Source organism: Mesoplodon mirus (assembly GCF_964341445.2).
Source record: "Mesoplodon mirus genome assembly, chromosome: 4".
NCBI lineage: Eukaryota > Metazoa > Chordata > Mammalia > Artiodactyla > Ziphiidae > Mesoplodon > Mesoplodon mirus.
In genome coordinates, this window is record NC_138979.1 from 153,523,173 (window position 1) to 153,539,776 (window position 16,604).

The window sequence follows — 16,604 nt, forward strand, 5'->3', positions numbered from 1 at the left end:
GACTTTATTTGCCACAACAGAGCCTTAAGCATCGAAAGCTCTAAAAATAACCACTTATAGAATTTATTGAATATGTGTGTATTAAGTTGGACTAGTAGTCTCACTTTTATATTTAATAGAAGAACCTTTCTGTTGGGAATAAAAAGTTTAGCATTATTTAGACAACGTGCCCTTGCTGGAAAAAAATAAGATTAATGTTACTTAATTTTAAACTGACATCTGATAACTTCTACAAATGGCAAGAACCAAGCCAAGGGCAGAGATATTTTTTGAACACTAATTCATTGAAGTTTAATGTATGAATCAGTAATTTGGCTTCTTATGAAAATCTCTAAAGATATTGTGCTTGCTTGTTCAGTCAAGTTGAAAGCATTGAGGAATATAACACTGCTCAAACTAAGGTGTGTAAAAATTATTTTATAAAAGAAGTAAGTGCATAATGTGCATACCACAAATGTATAATATTATTAAAATAGAGAAAATGCTTTTTATTGAAATATAATTGATTAACAAAGTAATATTAGTTTCATGTGTACAGCATAGTGGTTCAATGTTTTTATAGATAACACTCCATTTAAAGTTATTAAAAAATAATGGCTATATTTTCCTCTACTGTAAAATATAGCCTTGCTGCTTATTTATTTTTATACATAGTAGTTTGTATCTATTAATCCCATACCGTTATATTATCCTTCTCTCTTTTTATATTTTTTATAGCCATTTTTTTTACTGTGTTCCACACATGTATTATTCTCTTCTCTGTTCTTTTTTTGAATTTTATTTTATTTTTATTTTTTCATACAGCAGGTTCTTATTAGTTACCTGTTTTATACATATTAGTGTATATATGTCAAACCCAATCTTCCAATTCATCCCACCACCACCACACCTTCCCTTCTCTGCTTGGTGTCCATACGTTTGTTCTCTACATCTGTGTCTCTATTTCTGCCTTGCAAACTGGATCATCTGTACCATTTTTCCAGATTCCACATATATTCATTAATATACAATATTTGTTTTTCTCTTTCTGACTTACTTCACTCTGTATGACAGTCTCTGAGTCCATCCACGTCTCGGCGAATGACCCAATTTCATTCCTGTTTATGGCTGAGTGATATTCCATTGTATATATGTACTATGTGTTCTTTATCCATTCGTCTGTCGATGGGCATTTAGGTTGCTTCCATGACCTGGCTATTGTAAATAGTGCTGCAATGAACATTGGGGTGCATGTGTCTTTGAATTATGGTTTTCTCTGGGTATATGCCCAGTAGTGGGATTGCTCAGTCATATGGTAATTAGATTTTTAAGGAGCTTCCAGACTGTTCTCCATAGTGGCTGTATCAATTTACATTCCCAGCAACAGTGCAAGATGGTTCCCTTTTCTCCACACCCTCGACAGCATTTATTGTTTGTAGATTTTCTGATGATGCCCATTCTAACCAGTGTGAGGTAATAGCTCATTGTAGTTTTGATTTGCATTTCTCTAATAATTAGTGATGTTGAGCAGCTTTTCATGTGCCTCTTGGCCATCTGTATGTGTCTGGAGAAATGTCTATTTAGGTGTTCTGCCATTTTTTGATTGGGTTGTTTGTTTTTTTAATATTGAGCTGGATGAGCTGTTTATATATTTTGGAGATTAATCCTTTGTCCGTTGATTCGTTTGTAAATATTTTCTCCCATTGTGAGGGTTGTCTTTTCGTCTTGTTTATAGTTTTCCTTTGCTGTGCAAAAGCTTTTAAGTTTCATTAGGTCCCATTTGTTTGTTTTTATTTCCATGACTGTAGGAGGTGGGTCAAAAAAGACCTTGCTGTGGTGTACGTCAAAGAGTGTTCTTCCTGTGTTTTCCTCTAAGGGCTTTATAGTGTCTGGTCTTAGATTTATGTCTTTAATCCATTTTGAGTTTATTTTTGTGTATGGTGTTAGGGAGTGTTCTAATTTCATTCTTTTACATGTAGCTGTCCAGTTTTCCCAGCACCACTTACTGAAGAAACTGTCTTTTCTCTATTGTATATCCTTGCCTCCTTTGTCATAGACTAGTTGACCATAGGTGCGTGGGCTTATCTCTGGGCTTTCTATCCTGTTCCACTGATCTATATTTCTGTTTATGGGCCAGTACCATACTGTTTTGATTACCGTAGCTCTGTAGTATAGTCTGAAGTCAGGGAGTATGATTCCTCCAGCTCCGTTTTTTTTCCCCCTCAAGATTGCTTTGGCTATTCCGGGCCTTTTGTGTCTCCATACAAATTTTAAGATTTTTCTCTAGTTTTGTAAAAAGTGCCATTGGTAATTTGATAGGGATTGCATTGAATCTGTAGATTGCTTTGGGTGGTATAGTCATTTTCACAATATTGATTCTTCCAATCCAAGAGCATGGTATTTCCCTCCATCTGTTGATGTTGATTTCTTTCATCAGTGTCTTATAGTTTTCTGAGTACAGGTCTTTTACCTCCTTAGGTAGGTTTATTCCTAGGTATTTTATTCTTTTTATTGCAGTGGTAAATGGGATTGTTTCCTTAACTTCTCTTTCTGATCTTTCGTTGTTAGTGATTTCTGTGCATTAATTTTGTATCCTGCAACTTTACCAAGTTCATTGATAAGCTCTAGTAGTTTTCTGGTGGCATCTTTAGGATTCTCCATGTATAGTATCATGTCATCTGCAAACATTGACAGTTTTACTTCTTCTTTTCCAATTTGTATTCCTTTTATTTGTTTTTCATCTCTGATTGCCATGCCTAGGACTTCCAAAACTATGTTGAATAATAGTGGCGAGAGTGGACATCCTTGTCTTGCTCCTGATCTTAGAGGAAATGCTTTCAGTTTTTCACCATTGAGAATGATGTTTGCTGTGGGTTTGTCGTATATGGCCTTAATTATGTTGAGGTAGTTTCCCTCTCTGCCCACTTCTTGGAAAGTTTTTATCAGAAATGGGTGTTGAATTTTGTCAAAACCCTTTTCTGCATCTATTGAGATGATCGTATGGTTTTTATTCTTCAATTTGTTAATATGGTGTATCACATTGATTGATTTGTGTATATTGAAGAACCCTTGCATCCCTGGGATAAATCCCCACTTGATCATGTTGTGTGGTCCTTTTAATCAGTTATTGGATTCTGTTTGCTAGTATTTTGTTGAGAATATTTGCATCTATATTCGTCAGTGATATTGGTCTGTAATTTTCTTTTTTTGTACTATCTTTTCTGGTTTTGGTATCGGTGTGATGGTGGCCTCGTAGAATGAGTTTGAGAGTGTTCCTTCCTCTGAAATTTTTTGGAAGAGTATGAGAAGGATGAGTGCTAGCTCTTCTCAAAAAGCTTGATAAAATTCACCTGTGAAGCCAGCTGGTCCTGGGCTTTTGTTTGTTGGAAGGTTTTTAATCACAGTTTCAATCTCAGTACTTGTGATTGGTCTGTTCCTATTTTCTGTTTCTTCCTGGTTCAGTCGTGGAAGGTTATACCTTTCCAAGAATTTGTCCATTTGTTCCAGGTTGTCCATTTTATTGGCATAGAGTTGTTTATACTGGTCTCTTATGATGCTTTGTATTTCTGTGGCGTCCATTGTAACTTCTCCTTTTTCATTTATAATTCTCTTGATTTGAGTCCTCTCCCTCCTTTTCTTGATGAGTTTGGCTAAAGGTTTATCAGTTTTGTTTATCTTCCCAAAGAACCAGCTTTTAGTTTTTTTTGATCTTTGCTATTGTCTTCTTTGTTTCTATTTCATTTATTTCTGCTCTGATCTTTATGATTTCATTCCTTTTACTATCTTTGGGTTTTGTTTGTTGTTCTTTCTCTAGTTCCTTTAGGTGTAAGGTTAGATTGTTTATTTGATATTTTTCTTGTTTCTTGAGGTAGGGTTGTATTGCTATAAACTTCGCTCTTAGAACTGCTTTTGCTGCATCCCATAGGTTTTGGATCGTCATGTTTTTGTTTTCATTTGTCTCTAGGTATTTTTTGATTTCCTCTTTGATTTCTTCAGTGATCTCTTGGTTATTTAGTATCGTATTGTTTAGCCTCCATGTGTTTGTGGGGTTTTTTTACATTTTTTTCCCCTGTAATTTATTTCTAATCTCATAGCATTGTGGTCAGAAAAGATGCTTGATATGATTTCAGTTTTCTTAAATTTACCAAGGCTTGATTTGTGACCCAAGATGTGATCTGTCCTGGAGAATGTTTCTTTTGCACTTGAGAAGAAAGTGTAACCTGCTGTTTTCAGATGGAATGTCCTATAAATCTCAGTGAAATCTATCTGGTCTACTGTGTTATTTAAAGCTTGTGTTTCCTTATTAATTTTTTGTCTGGATGATTTGTCCTTTGGTGTAAGTGAGGTGTTAAAGTCCCCCCACTATTATTGTGTTACTGTCAATTTCCTCTTTTATAGCTGTTACCGTTTGCCTTATGTATTGAGGTGCTCCTGTGTTTGGTGCATATATATTTATAATTGTTATATCTTCTTGGATTGATTCTTTGATCATTATGTAGTGTCCTTCCTTGTCTTTTGTAACATTCTTAACTTTAAAGTCTATTTTATCTGATACGAGTATTGCTACTCCAGCCTTGTTTTGATTTCCATTTGTGTGGAATACCTTTTTCCATTCCCTCACTTTCAGTCTGTACGTGTCGCTAGGTCTCAAGTGGATTTCTTGTAGACAGCATATAGATGGGTCTTATTTTTTTATCCATTCAGCGAGCCTGTGTCTTTTGGTTGGAGCATTTAATCCATTCACATTTAAGGTAATTATCCATATGTATGTTCCTATTACCATTTTCTTAATTGTTTTGAGTTTGTTTTTGTAGGTCCTGTTCTTTTCTTGTGTTTTCTGCTTAGAGAAGTTTCTTTAGCATTTGTTGTAGAGCCACTACGGTGGTGCTGAATTTTCTTAGCTTTTGCTTGTCTGTAAAGCTTTTGGTTTTTCTGTCCTATCTGAAGGAGATCCTTGCTGGGTAGAATATAATCTTGTTTGTAGGTTCTTCCCTTTCATCACTTTAAATATATCTTGCCACTCTCTTCTGGCTTGTAGAGTTTCTGCCAAGAAATCATCTGTTAACCTTATGGGCGTTCCCTTGTATGTTGTTTTTCGTTTTTCCCTTGTTGCTTTTAATAATTTTCTTTGTCTTTAATTTTATTCAGTTTGATTACTGTGTGTCTCAGCATTTTTCTCCTTGGGTTTATCCTGCCTGGGACTCTCTGTACTTCCTGGACATGGGTGGCTATTTCCTTTCCCATGTGAGGGAAGTTTTCGACTATAATCTCTTCAGATATTTTCTCGGGTCCTTTCTCCCTCTCTTCTCCTTCTGGGACCCCTATAATGCGAATGTTGGTGTGTTTAATATTGTCCCAGAGGTCTCTTAGGCTGGCTTCATTTCTTTTCATTCTTTTTTCTTTTTTCTCCTTCGTGGCAGTGAAATCCACCATTCTGTCTTCCAGGTCGCTTATCCATTCTTCTGCCTCAGTTATTCTGCTACTGATTCCTTCTGGTGTATTTTTCATTTCATTTATTGTATTGTCTATCTCTGTTTTTTTGTTCTTTAATTCTTCTAGGTCTTTGTTAAACATTTCTTGCATCTTCTCGTTGTTTGCCTCCATTCATTTTCCAAGGTCCTGGGTCATCTTCACTATCATTATTCTGAATTCTTTTTCTGGAAGGTTGCCTATCTCCACTTCATTTGTTTTCCTGGGGTTTCATCTTGTTCCTCATCTGGTACATTGCCCTCTGCCTTTTCATTTTGTCTGTCTTTCTGTGAATGTGGTTTTCATTCCAAAGGCTGCAGGAGTGTAGTTCTTCTTTCTTCTGCTTCTTACCCTCTGGTAACTGAGGCTATCTTATCCTTCTCTCTTTCCCTCTCCCCACTGGTAACTACTAGTTTGTTCTCTTTGTTTATGAGTCTATTTCTGTTTTGTTATACACATTCATTTCAGTTATGTTTTAGGTTCCACATTACGGATAATATAGAGGATTTGTCTTTCTCTTTCTGACTTATTTCACTAAGTATAACACTGTCTAGGTATATCCTCATTGTTGCAAATGGCAGATTTCATTTTTTTAATGCCTGGGTAATATTCCATTGTATATATAGTTACCATATATTCTTCATCCATTCATCTGTTTTGGGGCACTTAGTTTGCTTCCATATCTTGGCTATTGTAAATAATGCTGCTATAAATATTGTGGTGCATGTATCTTTTTAAATTAATGTTTTCAGTTTCTTCATATATAGACCCAGAAGTGGAATTGCTGAATCATATGATTATTCTATTTTTAGTTTTTTCTGTATTATTTTCCATAATGGCTATACCTATTTACATTCCCACAAACTGTGCAAAAGTTTCCTTTTCTTCACATCTTCGCCATTTGTTACTTGTATACTTTTTGATGTTAGCCAATCTGACAGATGTGAATTGCTATCTCATTGTGGTTTTGATTTGCATTTCTCTAATAATTAGTGATCTTGAGCATCTTTTCATGTGTCTGTTAGCTATCTGTCTTCTTTAGAAAAATGTCAGTTTGTATCTTCTGTTTATTTTTTATACTGGATTTTTAAAAATTTTTAGTTGTATGAGCTGTTTATGTATTTTGGATATTAACCTCTTATTGTGCATGTCATTTGGTATTGTCTCCTATTCAGTATGTTGTCTTTTCATTTTGTTGATGGCTTCCTTTGCTATGCAAAAGGTTTTAAGTTAATTAAAATTAACTTAATTTTAATTAAGGTCTTACTTGTTTATTTTTGCTTTTCTTTTCCCTTAGGAGACATATCTAAAAAAAAATATTGCTGTGATTTAGGTCAAAGAGTGTTCTGCCTATATTCTCCTCTAGGAGTTGTATGGTTTTAGGTATAACATTTAGGTCTTTACTCCTTTGGAGTTTATTTTTGTAGATGTTGTTAAGAAATGTTCTAATCTCATTTTTTTACATGTAGCTATCTAGTTTTTACAGCACCACTTATTGAATTATCTTTCCTGCATTGTATATTCTTGCCCCCTTTGTTACAGATTAATTGACCATAAGTTTGTCAGTTTATCTCTATTTGTCAGGGCTCTCTATTCTGTTCAGTTGATCTGTCTCTTTTTGTGCCAGTACCATGCTGTTTTGGTTACTGTAACTTTTTTTTTTTTTTTTTTTTTGCGGTACGCGGGCCTCTCACTGTTGCGGCCTCTCCCATTGCGGAGCACAGGCTACAGATGCATAGGCTCAGCGGCCATGGCTCACGGGCCCAGCTGCTCTGCGGCATGTGGGATCTTCCCAGACCAGGGCATGAACCCATGTCCCCTGCATCGGCAGGCGGACTCTCAACCACTGCACCACCAGGGAAGCCCTACTGTAACTTTTTAATGTAGTGTGAAGTCAGGGAGCATGATACCTCCAGCTTTGTTCTTTTTTCTCAAGCTTGCTCTGGCAATTCTGGGCCTTTTGATTTTCAATATAAATTTTAGAATGATTTGTTCTAGTTCTGTGAAAAATGTCATGAGTATTTATTTGCATAGGGATTGCATTCAATCAATCTGTTGCCTTGAGTAGTATGGACAGTTTAACAGTATTCTTCCAATCCATGAACATGGGATATCTTTCCATATTTTTGGTATCATCTTCAGTTTCCTTCATCAGTGGCTTATAGTTTTTAGAGTATAGATCTTTCACCTCCTTGGTTAAGTTTATTCCTGTGTGTCTTATTCTTCTTGATGTGATTTTAAAGGGAATTTTTTTTTTGCTTTCTCTTTCTGATAGTTCATTATTAGTATATAGAAAAGCAACAGATTTCTGTATGTTAATCTTATATTCTACAGCTTTACTGAATACATTTGTTAGTTATAAGAGCTTTTTGTTGGAGACTTGAGGGTTTTCTATATAAAGTATTATGTCACCTGCAAATAGTGACAGTTTTACCTCTTCCCTTCAAATTTGGATGCCTTTTAATTCTTTATCTGGTAAATTGTTTATTTCTGTTTCATTATTTTTTCAGAGGTTTTCTGTTGCTCTTTCAATTGAAACAAATCCGTATTTTTTTTTCATTTTTTTGTCACCATGAATTTAGGTAAAACAGTTACCTATTGCAGTCTTGAAAGAATGTCCCTATGTGGAAGTGTCCCTATACAGTCTGTGTGTGCCTGGTGCCTTTGGTGAGAGAGCTGGATATCACATGAACAGAAGTGACACCTTTCCTCAGGGTGTTGTGGCAGCTATCACCTTGGTAGTGAATAGGGCTGGAGATGAAGGGATAGGGCCAGAGCTAACTGTAAGGCAGTGCTTCCCCTCTACTCATTGTCCCTCTCTGCCCTATTGGGGGTGGGGTTGGATCCCAAGTTTAAGGAGCAGAAGCCCTGAATGTTGATTACGAGCTGGATTTGTTTCCTTAAAATATGTGCTCTCTGCTCTTTCAGTACCTGGCATCCTTGCCCCAGGAGAGCAGTGCTGCACCAACAGCGGCCTTGCAGGCTCTGGGCTCATGATGGAGCATGGGCTTCTGCAGGTTGGCCACAGAGTTTTATACTACCTCCGATTTGCTGCCTGCGATGACAGCCCCTGCTGCATCTGTGTCACCATTTCCCCCTGCAGCCACACACTCCTCCGCAGTCTCCACTAACCCTGTAATGTTGTAGGGCTGTGCCGCCAGGCAGGTAGAGCCCACCTGGCCTCTTGATGTGTATCAGGATGCAGGCTGTGAAGTCTGGCCAGTGTCAGAGATCAGGGTTGCTTCTGATAAGCTTTCTCGGTAAGCACCAGCATTGGCCACCATGCTGTGCTCAGACACTGCCCAGGTCTGAGTCACCTCTGCCTCCCACAGATGAACCTTCCCAGTTGTGGCAACTGTCACTCCATTGTGGAGCTCTGAGGTGAAATAAGCATGGCTGCAGCATTAGCTCAGCTCGGGCTGGGGTGCATGCTGGGGGTGTTGTGGGAAACTGTGTAGCCACTCATGCAGTCCTAATTCTCCCTCTCTGTTCTGCCGTGGGAACAAGCCAGTGCTGGTTCACTCCTCACAAATGAAGTCCGTGCTGCCGACAGCCCTCCTGTTAGTCGCAGCAGAGCTCGACCAGCCAAGGGGGCTTATCTTCCCTGTGTCAGACTCCAACGCTAGGGCACCTAATATGTGGCTGGAACCACTCTCCAGGGAAATTCTCCACCCCTGTAATCTCCCTTTTCCTCTGACTCCCCTCCCAAGCGTCACCTGATCACTTCCCTTGCTGCCTGATTCCCTGTGGATCTGTCTTACAACCTTAGTTGGACAGGAGTCTTTATGCCAATTTTCAGTTGCTTTTTAGTGAGAATTGTTTCTCATGTAGATGTATTTTTTTAATTGGAGTGTAGTTGATTTATAATGTTACTTTCTGCTGTACAGAGAAGTTAATCAGTTATACATATATATATATCCTTTCTTTTTCAGATTCTTTTCCCATATAGGTCATTAAAGAGTATTGAGTAGAGTTCCCTGTGCTATACAGTAGGTCCATATTAGTTATCTATTTTATATATAATAGTAGGTATATGTCAATCCCAATCTCCCAATTTATCCCTCCCCTCCTTTTCCCCCTGGTAACCATAAGATTGTTTTCTACATCTGTGACTCTATTTCTGTTTTGTAAATAAGTTCATTTTTACCTTTTTATTTAGATTCCACATACAAGCGATATCACATTTGTCTTTCTCTGTGTGACCTCACTCAGTATGACAGTCTCTAGGTCCACCCATGTTGCTGCAAATGGCATTATTTTGTTCTTTTTTATGGCTAAGTAATACTCCATGTATATATGTACCACATCTTCTTTATCCATTCCTCTGTTGATGGACATTTAGCTTGCTTCAATGTCCTGGCTGTTGTAAATAGTGCTGCAGAGAACAATGGGGTGTATGTATCTTTTCGAATTATGGTTTTCTCTGGGAATATGCCCAGGAGGGGGGATTCCTGGATCATAGGGTAGTTCTATTTTTAGTTTATTAAGGAACCTCCATACTATTCTCCATAGTGGCTGTACCAATTTACATTTCCACCAACAGTGTAGAAGAATAAAAGGTAAATTAAGGAAACAATACCACTTACCACCACATCAAAAAGAATAAAATACCTAGGAATAAACCTATCTAAGGAAGCAAAAGACCTGTACTTGGATAACTATAAGATACTGGTGAAAGAAATCAAAGGTGACACAAACGGATGGAGCGAAATACCATATTCTTGGATTGGAAAAATTAACAGTATCAAAATGACTGTAGTACCCAAAGCAATCTACATATTCAATGTAATCCCTGTCAAGTTACCAATGGTATTTTTCCCAGAACTAGAACAAAAAGTTTTACAATTTGTATGGAAACCTGAAAGACCCCAAATAGCCAAAGCAATCTTGAGAAAGCACAATGGAGTGTAAGGAATCAGGCTCCCTGACTTCAGCCTATACTACAAAGCTACAGTAATCAAAACTGTATGGTACTGGCACAAAAACAGAAATACAGGTGAAAGAAACAGGATAGAAAGTCCAGAGATAAACCCACGCACCTGTGGTCAGCTAATCTATGACAAAGGAGGCAAGAATATACAATGGAGAAAACACTGTCTCTTCAGTAAGTGGTGCTGGGAAAACTGGATAGCTACATGTAAAAGAAAGAAATTAGAACACTTCCTAACACCACACACAAAAATAAACTCAAAATGGATTAAAGACCTAAATGTAAGGCTGGATAGTATAAAACTCTTAGAAGAAAACATAGGCAGAACACTATCTGACATAAAGCAAGATCTTTTGGACCTGTCTCCTATAGTAATGTAGATGTATTTTTGGTGTGTTCGTGCATTCTCCCATTCAGCCATCTTGATCTGAAAGTCTGGAGATACTTCTCTTAAAAAAGATTTTGTTTAAGATCTTGGTGAAAATTCACTTCTGGCTCCTCTAACCTCTCTCATTAATTTACCAAATGTGTGCTGCTTTATCAAGCTTTAAGTACTCACTATTTGCCAAGTGTAGAAAGTAATTTAAAATATAATCTGTACCTTCATAATCTAGTGGAGAAGATAGTTCTCTAAACAGATAATTATAATAGTAGGATAAAAGCTATAGTGCACGTGTGAGTAAGGCACTATTCACAGTAGAGGAGGTGCTTATTTCTGCTTCCAGAGTTTGTGTAAGTGTTCTCAAAGTGCTGTTTGACTCCTGAAGGTTGATATGGAGTTTTGTGGGTGTAGAAGAGCATTCAAGATACAGGTAATAGAGAGGCATAAAGCATTTATGAAACTAGTGACAATTGGGCATGGCTAGAATGAAGAGGTACTGTGAAAGGGTTACAGGAAATGAAACAAGAAATGGACTGAGGAGTCGAGTATATAAGGGGAATTCTCATCACTTCTTAAGGTATTATCCATTAATAAGGATGTGACATGAGAAGAATTACATTTTAGAAAGATATGGCTTGTTACAACTGTGGCGAGGATACTTCTAAAACTGTGGTTAGAAATGATACAATCTTAAAGTACTGAAGTGGAAATGGAAGAATGGCTATTTTCCAGATAAATTAAGGCCAATAAAAATTTGACTGTTATTACTTGTTGTAGGGAGTGAGAAAGATAAAGGCATTTGAAAGATTTCCACACTTATGACATGGACTACTGGATCAATTAACATTTACCATAACAAAAACTGGGGAGAACTGTAGAAGAAGCAGATTAGAGTTGGGGAGAAAATTAAAATATTTCTGAGCAACTTTGAATTACCTTTAAATATTTCTATTCCTAATGAATTTGGACCAATAATTTTTTTCTGGAACTGTTCCAGTAATGGCAATAATCACTATCTACAGATTCCTTTATTTTTATTACATAGATTAATTCATTCAGAAAAGTCATATAATTAGAAGCCTGTTAAAGGAAATTGCATTAAGGAAATAAATCTATTATCACATTTAATTCTAACAATAAGTTAACAGTCACAAGCACAGTCATGTTTCCAAAGGGAATTGCTGATAATACACAAAAGAAGACCTGGAACATTTTATAGGATAAGCCAAATGTTAGGCCACAATAAAAATGTCTCAGTAAATTTTAAAGGACTGAAATCATTCAAAGTATTTTCTCTGGCCACATTGGAAAGAAGCTAGCAAACAACAATGGACGGAAACTAGAAAATTCACAATATATGGAAATTATACAGTTCACTATTAACCAGTGGTTCAAAAAGAAATCACAAGGTTAATTAGAAAATACCTTGAAACAAATGTAAACAAAAACACAGCATACCAATACTTATGGGATGCAGTGGAAGCACTCTTCAGAGGGAAATATATAGCTATAAATGTCCACATCAAAAAGAAAGAAACATCCTCGATAAATACACTACTTTATACCCTGAAGGACTAGAGAAAAAGAGAAAAACTGACTCCAAAACTAGCAAACTTAGCTATGACAACAACATAAAAGTAGGAGGATAGCCCTGTATAGGAGCAGACATTTCGTATGCTGATTTAAGTTGCTATCAATCAACTAGGTTGCTATAAATTTAGAATATTAAATGTATTCCCCATGGTAACCACCAAAAAAATACCTAAAAGATGTAAAACAGAAAATGACAAGGGAATTAAAATGATTCACTACAAAAAAAAGAAAAAAAAATCAGCTTAAATACATAAGACAATTAATGTAACGAAGGGAGGGAAGCAGGGAAAAAAGAAAAGATCAAGGAAGAAAATAATAAGGATTAAGGTGGAGCTAAATAGAGAATAGAAAAACAGTACAGAGTCAACAAAAGCAAAACCTTGTTCTCTAAAAAAATTAACAAAATTGACAAACCATTAGCTAGATTGATTAAGAAAAAGAGAAAGCAGAAAAACAAATCAGAAATAAAGATGTGAATATTACTACTGACCTTACAGAAATAAAAATGATTATAAAAAATCCTGTAAACTGTTGTATGCCAACAAATTTGGTAACCTAGATGAAATAGACAAATTCTGAGAAGCATGTGAATTACCTAAACTGCCATAAAAATAAATAGAAAGTCTCAACAGATCTGTAACAAGTAAACAGATTTTCAACAATTAAAAACCTCCCACCAAACAGAAGATTGTAAAACAACTATACTCCAATAAAATTAATTACAAAAAAAAAAAAAAGAATCTCCCACCAAAGAAAAGTCTAGGACCAGATTACTTCACTGGTAAATTATTCCAAACATTTAAAGATTTAACATTATGCTTTTCAAACTCTTCCATAAAACAGAAGAGGAGAAAATACTTTCTAACTCATTCAATGAGGCCAGAATTACCTTGCTACCAAAGCCAGATAAAGACATCAGAAGAAAGAAAAATTATAGAGTAATAACCCTTATGAATATAGATGCAAAATAGGAAAGTATTAAGACATTGAATGCAACCACATATTAAAAGAATTATACACAGTGACCAAGTGAGATTACCCCAGGTGTTCAAGGGTAGTTCAATATAAGAAAATTAATCACTGCAATAATACCACATTAATAGAAAGATTGAAAAGCAGAAAACCACATGATCATCTCATTTGACACAGAGAAAGCATTTAACAAAAATCCAGCATTCTTTAATGGTAAAAACACTCAGAAAACTAGGAACAGAAGGGAACTTCCTTAACCTGATAAAAGGCATTTGTGAAAACCCCACAACTAACGCCATGTTTAATTGTGAAAAATGGAAAGCTTTCTTTTTATATCTGGAACAAGACAAAGATAACTACTTTCACCACTGATATTGAACATTGCACTGGAAGTTCTAGCCAGAGTATTTAGACAAGGACAAGAAATAAAAGGCATCCAGCCTGTTAAGTGAGAAGTAAATCTATCTCTATTCACAGATAATATGATCCTGTATATAGATAATCCACAAGAAAGTTACTAGAGTCAATAAACAAGTTCAGGGACTTCCCTGGTGGCTCAGTGGTTAAGAATCCGCCTACCAATGCAGGGGACACGGGTTTGGTCCCTGCTCCGGGAAGATCCCACATGCTGTGCAGCAACTAAGACCATTCACCACAACTACTGAGCCTGTGCTCTAGAGCCCTCAAGGCACCCCTACTGAGCCTGCATGCCACAGCTACTTTAGCCCACACGTCTAGAGCCCATGATCTTCAACAAGAGAAGCCCATGCACCTCAATGAAGAGTAGCTCCTGCTCGCTGCAACTAGAGAAAGCCTGTGTGCAGCAGCAAAGACTGAACACAGCCAAAATTAAATAAAATAAATAAATTTAAAAAAATAAACAAGTTCAGCAAAGTTACAGGGTACAAAATCAACACATGAAAATCACTTGTTTCTATACACTGGCAATAAACAATCTGAAAAGGAAATTAAAAGTTACGCCATTTAAAATAGCATCTGAAAATAAATGCCCAGGAATACATTTAACCAATGTGGTAAAAGACTTCTGTGCCGAGAACCACAAAAAAATAGACCTATAGACCAATTGAATAAAATTAAGGATCCAGAAATAAACCCATATCTTTGGAAAATTCATTTTAGACAAGGGTGCTAAGTCAAAGCTTTGACAACAGCTTTGGGAAAGAAAAAGCTTGTCAACAAGTGTTGCTAAATGATTGGATTTCCACATGGAAAAGAATTAACTTGAACCCATACCTCACACCATATTCAAACATGAACTCAAAACAGATCAGTGTTCTAAATAGAAGAACTAAAACTATAAAACACTTTGAAGAAAACATAAGGATAAATCTTCAAGACCTTGAATTTGGCAATGGATTCTTATGCATGACACCAGTAAGGTGAGCATGAAAAGAAAAATATACATAAATAGTGCGGCACCAAAATTAAAAGTTTTTGTGCATCAAAGTATTATCAAGAACTTTAAAAGACAGCCTACAGAACGAGAGAAAATATTTGGAAATAATATCTTAGGTAACAGTTAAATGTCCAGAATATATGAAAAACTCTTACAACTCAACAGCAAAAAGACAAACAGCCCAATTTAAAAATTGCCAGAACACTTGAATAGATATTTCTTTAGAGAAGATACACAAATGGCCAATAAGAACACGAAAAGATGCTCTGTGGCAGTGGTCCCCAACCTTTTTGTCACCTGGGACTGGTTTTATGTAAAACAATTTTTCCACTGATGGGGCGGGGCGGGATGGTTCAGGTGGTAATTTGAGGGACAGGGAGCGGCAGATGAAGCTTTAGTCACTTGCCCATCGCTTGCCCACCGTTTCCTGGGTTGGGGACCCATGCTCTGTATCACTGCTTATTAGGGAAATGCGAGTCTCAAAACTATGAGTTACCAGTTTACACCTATTAGGGTAGCCATTAAAAAAATGGAATAACAAGTATTGATGAAGATGTGGGTAAATTGGAACCGTCATGCATTCTTGGTGGTAGTGTAAAATCGTACAACCACTGTGGAAAACTGTTTGGCAGTCCTTCAAATGCTAAACATGGAATTACCATATGTTTGAGTAATTCCACTTCCTAGGTACGTACCCAAAAGAACTGAAAAGAGAGATTCAGATATTGTATGCTAATGTTTATTGCAGCATTGTTTACAGTAGCCAAAAAATTGAAACAATCTAAATGTCCATTAACAGATGAAAGGGTAAACTAATGTGGTATATACATACAATGGGATATTATACAGTCATAAAACTGGAATGAAGTTCTGATACATGCTACCATGTGGATAAAGCTTGAAAACTATGCTGAGTGAAATTTGCCAGACACAAAAGGACAGATACTGTATGATTCCTCTATGTGAGTGTCCTAAAGTAGTCAAATTCATAAAGACAATGTTGTTTAGGAGTTACCAGGGCCTGGGGGAAGGGGAAAATTAGGAGTTATTCCTTAATGATTACAGAGTTTCTGTTTAAGTTATGGATAAGTTTTGGAAATAGATAGTAATTATGCTTGCACATCATTATGAATGTAATTGTCACTTAGTTGTACACTTAAAAATGGTTAAAATGTTAACTATATTTATTACAATAAAATAAAAAGGAAAACAAAAACAGTTGACCATAAATGTGATGTTTGTTTCCGGACTTTCAGTTGTACCCTATTGCTTTATATGTCTATCCTTACGCCAGCTCCACATTGTCTTGATTATTGTAGATCTGTAGTGACTTGAAATCAGAAAGTGTAACTCCTCCAACTTTCTTCTTTTCAAGATTTTTTGACTATTATGTGTTCCTTGAATTTCCATATGAATTTTAGAATTTGCTTATCAGTTTCTGGAAGTGAGTTATTAAGCCCAGTCTGCCACTCCTAGTTGTGGGACCTTTGAAAAATTGCTTATCTCTTTTTTTTCATAATTCTTATTATAGGTTATGAGAGTTAAATGAGAACAAAACATATAAAACCTGACAATTTAATGCTTACCATATAGTAAATACTCAGTATACTACTAGTGGTAGTATTACTATTATAACTACTAGTGTTACTGCCAATGTAATACCACCTTTTATATATTGATTAGAGTAAAAGAGCACTCTACCTCTAGAATGATTCCTTTAGTGAGGAAAGCAGTGTGTTGTAAGGGAAAGAACATGAAATTTGGAATCAGTCTTCCTGAGTGCAAAACTATAGAATACTGATGGTATGTTAAATTGATAGGTATTCTAAACTTAGCTGTGTTCCATGATGCCATGAAAATAG

General features: G+C 36.2%; 1 protein-coding gene across 3 annotated transcripts in view; it reads left to right on the top strand.

Moving 5' to 3' along the window:
* Nucleotides 1–16,604, top strand: part of GPHN (gephyrin) — a 631,539-nt gene that overhangs the window by 226,070 nt on the left and 388,865 nt on the right. The gene's annotated exons all lie outside the window — the stretch shown is intronic.